Genomic DNA, 9,792 nt, shown 5'->3' with positions numbered 1-9,792 from the left:
ACGCAGTTTGCAAATTTCAACCTCTATCGTAGACCTAATCATTACACAAAACCAAGCAGGTGCATATCAAATATGAAAAATAAAAACCGCGAAAAGAATACATTATATCAACAAATCTAAATACCTCTCGGCATGCATGCAAAAGCCAAATATAGAGGGAAGGAATGGCAAATTACGGGAAGAGGTAATTTTCACCATTTGTGATCATGCAGGAATCCCCTCGGATCAAGGCAAGTTCAATCTAAAGTCATACACCATTTCATGTTATGCTCGAACGTTCTTTTCATTATGTGCATAATGCATGTAAAATGACTACCATTCACAAACCTAGAGTTTGTGCCACACACAACTCAACCGCCTGTACGATACACTGTGAAAAATTTAGTTCCTATAGGTTATTTACTATTATACCATTGCTATGAAGTCAGTCTATTCAGTAAACTGTAGATTATTTTCTACGAATCAACACTTTTCTGCACGAATCTACAGGTTAGTGTGGATTCGTACGAAAATATAATCTACAGTTTATTGAATAGAAATACGGATGCATTTTTAATTAGAACATGATCATGAACAAATAAGAAAATGAACGACATTCGAAAATTATGAAACCACTTTTTGTGTGTGTTTTAGTAGATTTTCATTTTTCTGTTTTGTTTTGTTTTTTATCGTCACAAATTAAGCATTTTGGCCATTATACTTTTGTGTCTATTATTCCGCCAAGATTTGCTGGTATAACGTTCTTTCCTTTTTCTATCATTTTCAATAAAAATATCTATCTTTTGTCATTTCTTTTTCTTTCCTTTCTGTTTTTTTTGTATCCTCTATATAATTTTTTTTTTCAGTTTTTAGTCGCTGACATAGTTCGTACATAGTATATGCCTACATTCTGTATTAATGCATTTAGGCCTTTTTTTTGTTTATTTGTTTATTTTTGAGCATGCTAGATTATGATAAAATAACTAAATCTTTATCTAAGTAACTTTATCTGGAATGGCCAAATACTACGGTATTATAGTGTCATCAATGCATCCATCAGCAGTAGTATGTAATTCATGCTGTTACCAGCAAATATATAACAACACTAGTCATCCAGTGTCATCCACTCCTCCATTAGCAGTAGATAGCAATTATGTCATTCATGCTGCAATCCGCAGTCGATAGCAACAAAAGTATGTCATCTATGCCTCTGTCAAAAGTAGATAGCAATACTATTATGTCCACCATGCCTCCATCAGCAGTAGATAAATAGCAACACTATGTCATCCATGCCTCAATGCCTCTATCAACAGCAGATAGCAAGGTGTGTTATCTGTGCATCCATGCCTCTATCAACAGCAGATAGCAATGTGCCATCCATACCTAAATCAGCAGTAGATAACATATTATTATGTCAACTATGCCTTTATTATCAGTAGATACAAGCAATAATAGTATGTGAACCATCTTTATCAACAACATAGCAATTAAAAATAGCATCCGCGCCTCCATCAGCAGCAATAATATATAGCAAGTTAATAGCAACATTATAGTAGATAGCAGTTCTTGTACGTATGCTAACCATATCTTTACCATTAGTTTATACAGTTCTTGTACGTATGCCAACCATATCTTTACCATTAGTTTATACAGTACTATGTCATCAATGCCTCTATAAGCAATATGTCATCCGTGCCTGTATCAGCAGGAGGTAGCAATACTAGTATGTCATCCATTCCTCTATCAGCAGTAAATATCAATACCCGTATGTCATCCATGCGTCTACCAGCAGTGGATAGCAATACTAGTATGTCATCCATACCTCAATCAGCAGTAGATAGCAATACTACAGAGTGTCCCAAAAAAAAAAGAGGCCCCACATTGCGCCCTTTTTTCTCCTATTTCTGAAAAGTTGATCAAGTAAATGTTGGTATGTCCAGAAGCCTTAACTCGTTATCTTTAATAAACCGAAACAATTATTTCAATCGGCTTATAAATTTTGAAGATATGCCCTTTTAAGGAAATGTGCCCGTTTTTCACTCTGTCCACAGATGAGGTTTGGCTACATGAAAGATTAAATGGGAAAAAGGTTAATGACATGGAAAGATAAGGCCTCGGAACACATTCACTGGTGTGATACACGTAATCTAATTGGTATATTTAACAGAATTAGATTTTCAAGGGTGAATCGATCAGATTAATTGAAAATTGAAATTTAAAAATTGGAGATGTTACAAATGAGTCAATCGGTGCTTACATTCAATTGCTACTTTCCTTTAACACCCCACTATGTTTGAGACTCCACTCCACACGGTACTTGGACATCATTAACCAACATGTTGCGCCGGCCTTGCAACGCAGCTTTGGTCTTCAAAATAATGGTGCAATCCAGCGCGCTTGGTATTTCCAGGATGGAGCAACACCACATCGCACTGTCCGAGTCAGAGATCGACTCCAGGAGCTGTTCCCAAACAGAGTGGCTGGGATGGGTCATGCTGTGGAGTGGCCTGCAAGATCACCAGACCTCACACCGCTTGATTTTTTCCTTTGGGGCAAAATCCAAAGCGACGTCTATAAGCGAGGACCGACAGCTAGCCTCCAAGATCTTCGCAACCGCAACGCAACGCAATTGATGCAATGGGGATTAGGGCTGAAACCTGTATTCGTCAAGGAGGCAACCAGGTAGAGGGCAGAGCAGCACAGTAAACTCACTTCAAAAGAACTAAAGACAAACCAAACAGCCCTTTTCAGGGCTACCTTTTATTCCAAAAAGAGAAATGACTTATGTTGTCAATACAAAGAAAGCAAGAAACAATAAAGTAAGAAAGTGAGAAACATAACAAAACAAAAAGGCATAACATAACCGAGAAAAACATAAGTAATTCTCGCTATTCACAATAAGGGCGCCGCCAGCGGTTTGCGATGTAATCGTGATGTATCATGGGAAAAGGTCGACATCCAAGTCCGCGCAATACGAATATTACCATGCTATTACATAGGAACACGTGGCAATATTTTTTTAGTTTGTCAAAATAAAGGTGTTACACGCGAATCGATACTCAATAATACTGTTGAGATCCCAGATGGGGTTATTTATCAATTTCTATGTTTGTTGCACAACCCTAACTATTTTTGCGGGATCCCGTTATTTAGCGGGCTCCGTCCCGTTATTTAGCGGGCTCCGTCCCGTTATTTAGCGGGCTCATCCCGTTATTGCGGGATGAGTCATCCCGTTATTTAGCGGGCCCACATTATTTTGCGGGATGAGTCCTCCCATTATTGCGGGATGACTCATACCAGGATGTGTGCCTATAGTCCCATACCACAGAGAACCTATTCTTGAGAGGGCACTCTATTCACGTGGTTTCTTTTTCAACGCTAAAAGATCACGAATTTTGGTGGTTTGCAAATGAAAAGTGTCCGCACTATCGATTGATTACGTAACTGTTATGAATAATTTATTAGGTTTTTCAATGCAATCGCCTCGACCCATTAATACATATTATCTGTATTATCAAAGTACTTGGAATAGCAATACGGTGAGTTCACTGAACTACGCCCTAATACTGATGGAGTTTTAATGGCGTTAATCCTCTCCATACACAGATGAACAAATACAATAGATGCAGGTCAACACGTATGACCTCCTATGTGACATGTTATATGTGATGTACAAAAACCTGAATATCATAAAGATCAGTATTCGTTTGTGCATATGAACTGCACATTTACGTTGCTAAATATTACTCATTATATATAATGACAAATATTGGTATTATGACAATACGGTATATACATTGTATATAAAACGACTAATAGATCCTACTATCATGGCGTCAGGTCAATGTTCATCATATCCCGTATGTTTCTTAAAATTCATTCATATTTGAGACAAATTGCTGTGTCCATTTATAGGTGCACAGGTAGAATGTTTTTTAAATTTTCATTTCCTTTTAATGAAAAATTAAGGTTTTCCACTGCACAGGGGCCACAAGGGTGATACTAATTTTAATGCTATATTTTCAAAACGAATACGTGTTCCCGGTTGGCTCTATAGCGATTTCACAGAAAAGGTATTTCTAGTGCAATGCAGCGTCGGACTCTAGCTGAGAGCGTGGCCTGAGTCCAAACGGACTCCAAGACGGGCTCTCCAGACACAAATGAACAAACACAAAGGAGGTTTTTAGTCTCCTCCATGTCCATAGGATTTCGATGGAGCGGAATTGTAAATTGGCTGCGGAGGATTAACGCCATTAAACGCCATGCAAACTTTTTCAGTGTCAGCCGCCTGCCCATGAACTCAACTACAGACTCCACCCACGATTGCATTGAACAAATGTATTCAGGTTTTTGTAATATACATGTCACATAGGAGGTCATACGTGTTTGGCAGGCCCCAGCAGAGCCCAAAAGTGTATATAAGTTAGCAGTGGATCAGAGCTGAGACAGGCGGCTGGCATTTGCAAACCAACAAAATTCGTGATCTTTTAGCGTTGAAAAGAAAACCACGTGAATAGAGTGTATTCCTCTCAAGAATAGGTTCTCAGTGGCTGAGATTCATTCAGAGCTTGGCTTTTGACCAGACAACATCTATGGCATTCACTCTGTGTGTAGATACACTGAACAATAATAACTCTATATTAGAGTCACGCGGTAGCCGTGACCAGCAAGTTTTTTTAAAAAAAAGACTGTTAAAGAAGACTAATAAGATGCTCCCGCGAGACTATATTTACGCCTAACATTAAAACACTTGACTTCTATTGTTCTATGATATTTTTACAAAGTGTATCTAAAACCATGTTTAATGTTATTTAGAGTCCCAAATGTAATATCTTGACAACTCATTAATTCAAAAAGGGACACCAATCCTACAGTCAACCATTGTTTAATAATAAACAAACACTTTTGCTTCATTTCACCCGGCATTTCATAGCGAAAATTAGTGGAAAATAATGCTGATCCAGAATTTTTGGACAAGGCTACAGCACTAGCGGGCAATCACCTACACACTACTTTTTCAGATTTACTTCCAATTATACCCTAGCATTTTCTGAGATACCCTACATAAAAATTCCGAGCCCCATTCGCCAAAAAGTCAAGTTTTTCACAATTCTTTTGTTCTTTCCGGACGATGCACCCATTCATATAATAAATAATGTACTTCGACACAGCAATTTATATCAGAGTCCCGTAGCTCAATGGTTTCGGCTTTCGACTCCGGATCCGGGGATCCGAGTTCGAAACCCGATGACCAACTATTTTTTTCAATATTGTATTAAACAATAATTTTATTGTCATTAATCAAGGATAACACAATTTTAATCATCCAGTGCTATTGTGATATTATTTTTTTATCAAAGCAAGATGTTTGATTCTCAGGTTTATTATTTATTATATTAAGGGGCCTATTTAAAAAAAAACCTATAGTGCAGCTGCTAGCAGAACAAATAATAAAAGAAATCTCTTTATTACTTTCTTTATTTATTTAAATCTGAACAACACAACAATCTGAATAACAGATCTAAAACCATGTTTAATGTTATTTAGAGTCCCAAATGTAATATCTTGACAACTCATTAATTCAAAAAGGGACACCAATCCTACAGTCAACCATTGTTTAATAATAAACAAACACTTTTGCTTCATTTCACCCGGTATTTCATAGCGAAAATTAGTGGAAAATAATGCTGATCCAGAATTTTTGGACAAGGCTACAGCACTAGCGGGCAATCACCTACACACTACTTTTTCAGATTTACTTCCAATTATACCCTAGCATTTTCTGAGATACCCTACATAAAAATTCTGAGCCCCATTCGCCAAAAAATCAAGTTTTTCACAATTCTTTTGTTCTTTCCGGACGATGTACCCATTCATATAATAAATAATGTACTTCGACACAGCAATTTATATCAGAGTCCCGTAGCTCAATGGTTTCGGCTTTCGACTCCGGATCCGGGGATCCGAGTTCGAAACCCGATGACCAACTATTTTTTTTCAATATTGTATTAAACAATAATTTTATTGTCATTAATCAAGGATAACACAATTTTAATCATCCAGTGCTATTGTGATATTATTTTTTTTATCAAAGCAAGATGTTTGATTCTCAGGTTTATTATTTATTATATTAATTGCCTATTTAAAAAAAACCTATAGTGCAGCCGCTAGCAGAACAAATAATAAAAGAAATCTCTTTATTACTTTCTTTATTTAAATCTGAACAACACAACAATCTGAATAACACAAGAAACTAGATCAGGTTACCAATATTTTCTCATTTAAATAAAGTTATGTCCTACCACGGGGCGATTCGCATGATAATAGGACAATAAAACATGTAATATGTATGAATGGTTGTTGAATCGATCTAGAGACCTGTCCCTCTGTCATCTTCAGCTATCGTAGAACTGTATTCCTACATGACTGTCATTTCAATTGTTATACCGTTCCGGTTGGTTTGTTGCATACACTCTATAGGTGTGAAAAATTGTTCCACTAATATGGAAGGCCAGCAGGGACAAAAACGTATCCAAAAAGAGACAACCAAATATGGAAGGCCATTAAAGTCATACGTAAAGACATTTTAGCAAAGCGGCAAAAATACACAAAGGTCTATTGAAAGGAGGGACTGTCCCCACCACAGACACACAGAAGAACTTGGCACAGCCTATAGGAATGTGCAACAAGATTTTCCACAGGGCTGCAAAGAACCACAAGCCGCGAAATTTTGATAGCCAACAAGCTTAAGCTATTTAATTAACCCTCGATAGAGAGCAGGGCTTGAAGAATGAGGGAAATTAAAATCACAAACCGCGAAAGACCGCCAACAACCGCCGCTCAATAGGGATGTCAAACTAGATTGCCCCACATGGTTACAAAGAACCACAAACCGCGAATTTTGGATATCCACCTAAATTGCCCCGCGGGCTACAAAGAAGTATGGTTATCCAACAAGCTTAAGTTATAAATTACCCCCCCTAGAGACTGCAGGGCTTGAAGAATGAGGAAATTAAAACCACAAATCGCGAAAGACCGCCAACAACCGCCGCTCAATAGGGATGTCAAACTATACTGCCCCGCAGGGCTACAGAGAACCGCAAACCGCGAAATATGGATATCCAACCAGTTTAAAAGACAAATTAGCCACCGATAGAGGCCAGGGCCTGAACAAGTAGAGAAATTAAAACCACAAACCGCCGCTCACTAGGGATATCCAACTAGATTGGCCCGCAGGGCTACAAAGAACCACAAATCGCGAACTTTAGATATCCAACAAATTAAAACCACAAACTGCGAAAGACAACCAACAACCGCCGCTCAATAGAGACATCCAGCTATATTGCCCCGCAGGGCTTAAAAACCACACACTGTGAAGTATAGTTATCCAACAAGCTTAAACTATAAATTAACCCCCGATAGAGGGTAGGGCATAAAGAATGAGGGAAATCAAAACCACAAACCGCGAAAGACCGCCAACAACCGCCGCTTAATAGGGAAATCCAACTAGATCAATAAATCTAAATAACTATCAACTGCGAAATTTGGATATCCAACTAGATTGCCCCGTAGGGCTACAAAGAACCACACACCGCGAAGTATAGTTATCCAACAAGCTTAAACTATAAATTAACCCCCGATTGAGGGTAGGGCATGAAGAATGAGGGAAATTAAAACTACAAACCGCGAAAGACCGCCAACAACCGCCGCTTAATAGGGAAATCCAACTAGATTGCCCCGCAGGCTACAAAGAACTATCAACCGCGAAATTTGGATATCCAACTAGATTGCCCCGCAGGGCTAAAAAAACCACAATCATTAAAACATTATTATCTTGCTAAGTCGTGGCACTTAGACGCTTCCGTAGTATAAGCCTTGCTACATAGTTTCAATTTGAAGTAAATCGGACTGACTCTGTGTCTCGCTGGCATCGTCAACATTGGGTATGTGTTGTTCATATTTACATTTTCTTAGTTGCCTTGAATAATTAAAGTATATTAAAATGTATATGTATCCCTATTAACATTACAGTCACGCGGTAGCTGTGACCAGCAAGTTTTCAAAATAAATGGCTGATTAAGTTTTATTAAATTATTTACTGTCATAAATCAAGGATAACATAATTTCAAACATCTATTTTTCGTTTTATTCGTTTTATGGAGTACTTCATAACCCGATGACTTTCCAAGCTTAGAGCTGCTTGGCTACATTCATAAAAAGAAGAAAATCCACCAAAAAACGTTGACAACGTAAAGAAAGCAGCAAGTTTAAAAAGCCCCACCTCGGCTCACTTTTTGAAACTTGGTCCCATTTTGAATATCAACAGCAAATCGGTGTTTTTAACGTTTAAACAATAGCATCATTGCCATTAACATGCCTACTTGTTATTCGTTTAATTCAATCATTGGTCATGAATTTAATAATTATCATAAAACAAAACATATATAGGATATTGGCCAAGAACAACATAATAACCTTTCTGATCGTTCCAGAATGCTAACAACTTAATATCGCATCGGCACATTAAAGATACATAACACTTCTGGAAATGTTTTAAGTTGATAATTATGACAAAGATTAAATCACTATCTTTTACAAATGGGACCAAGTTTCAAAAAGTGAGCCGAGGTGGGGGCTTTTTAAACTTGCTGCTTTCTTTACGTTGTCAACGTTTTTTTGGTGGATAGTAACCTACAGCTTGTGTGTGAGACTTATTTTCCTAGTCATTCTCTTACCCAAGAACTCAACAATACTTAATAATGTGATTTGAAATGTGCACAATTAATTTTTTCTCTATCGATTTGCGTGTAATACCGTTATATTAACAAACTATTAATTATTGTCACGTGTTCCTATGTAATAGCATGGTAATATTCGTATTGCGCGGACTTGGATGTCGACCTTTTCCCATGATACATCACGATTACATCGCAAACCGCTGGCGGCGCCCTTATTGTGAATAGCGAGAATTACAAGTATAGCAAAAGAAGTCCCATTCCAATCTTTTTCCCCAAAATTAATGACACTTAACAAAATCCATAACCCATAAGCTCACCGGTAAAGCCCATTCCCTAAAATAAAGTTATCATCGAGGAATGTTTTATATTTATGCATGGTATATGCACTTTTCAATCTTTGAAGTAGTCAAACCTCCTCCGTGGACAGAGTGAAAAACGGATACATTTCTTTAAAAGGGCATATCTTCAAAAGTTATGGGCCGATTGAAATAATTGTTTCAGTTTATTAAAGCTAACGAGTACAGGCTTTTGTACATACCAACATTTATTTGATCAACTTTCAGAAATAGGAGAAAAAGAGGGCGCAATGTGGGGCCTCTTTTTTTTGGGACACCCTGTAGTATGTCATCTATGCCTCTATCAGCAATAGATTACAATACTAGTATGTCTTCCATGCCTCTATCAGCAGTAGATAGCAATACTTGTATGTCATCCATACCTCAATCAGCAGTAGATAACAATACTAGTATGTCATCCATGCCTCTATCAGCAGTAGATAGCAATACTAGTATATCATCCATGCGTCTATCAGCAGTAGATAGCAATACCAGTATGTCATCCATGTCTCTATCAGCAGTAGATAGCAATACTTGTATGTCATACATTCCTCTATCAGCAGTACTGCACTCTAAAATTAACTCCTCACAAATATATAGAATCTATTAACATTTGACAAGTATGATTATTCGGAGCGGGGCATAACAGATGTCTCTTCAAAGGGAATCGGATTTTCTCATCAAAATGACAAGAAACTCATCAAATTGGATACGATTGTCTTGTCATTTAAAAAAATTAA

The sequence above is a fragment of the Amphiura filiformis genome, chromosome 7, assembly GCF_039555335.1.
Source record: "Amphiura filiformis chromosome 7, Afil_fr2py, whole genome shotgun sequence".
Classification (NCBI taxonomy): Eukaryota; Metazoa; Echinodermata; class Ophiuroidea; order Amphilepidida; family Amphiuridae; genus Amphiura; species Amphiura filiformis.
The sequence above is the reverse complement of the archived record's forward strand: the minus strand, read 5'-3'. Positions refer to the sequence as shown.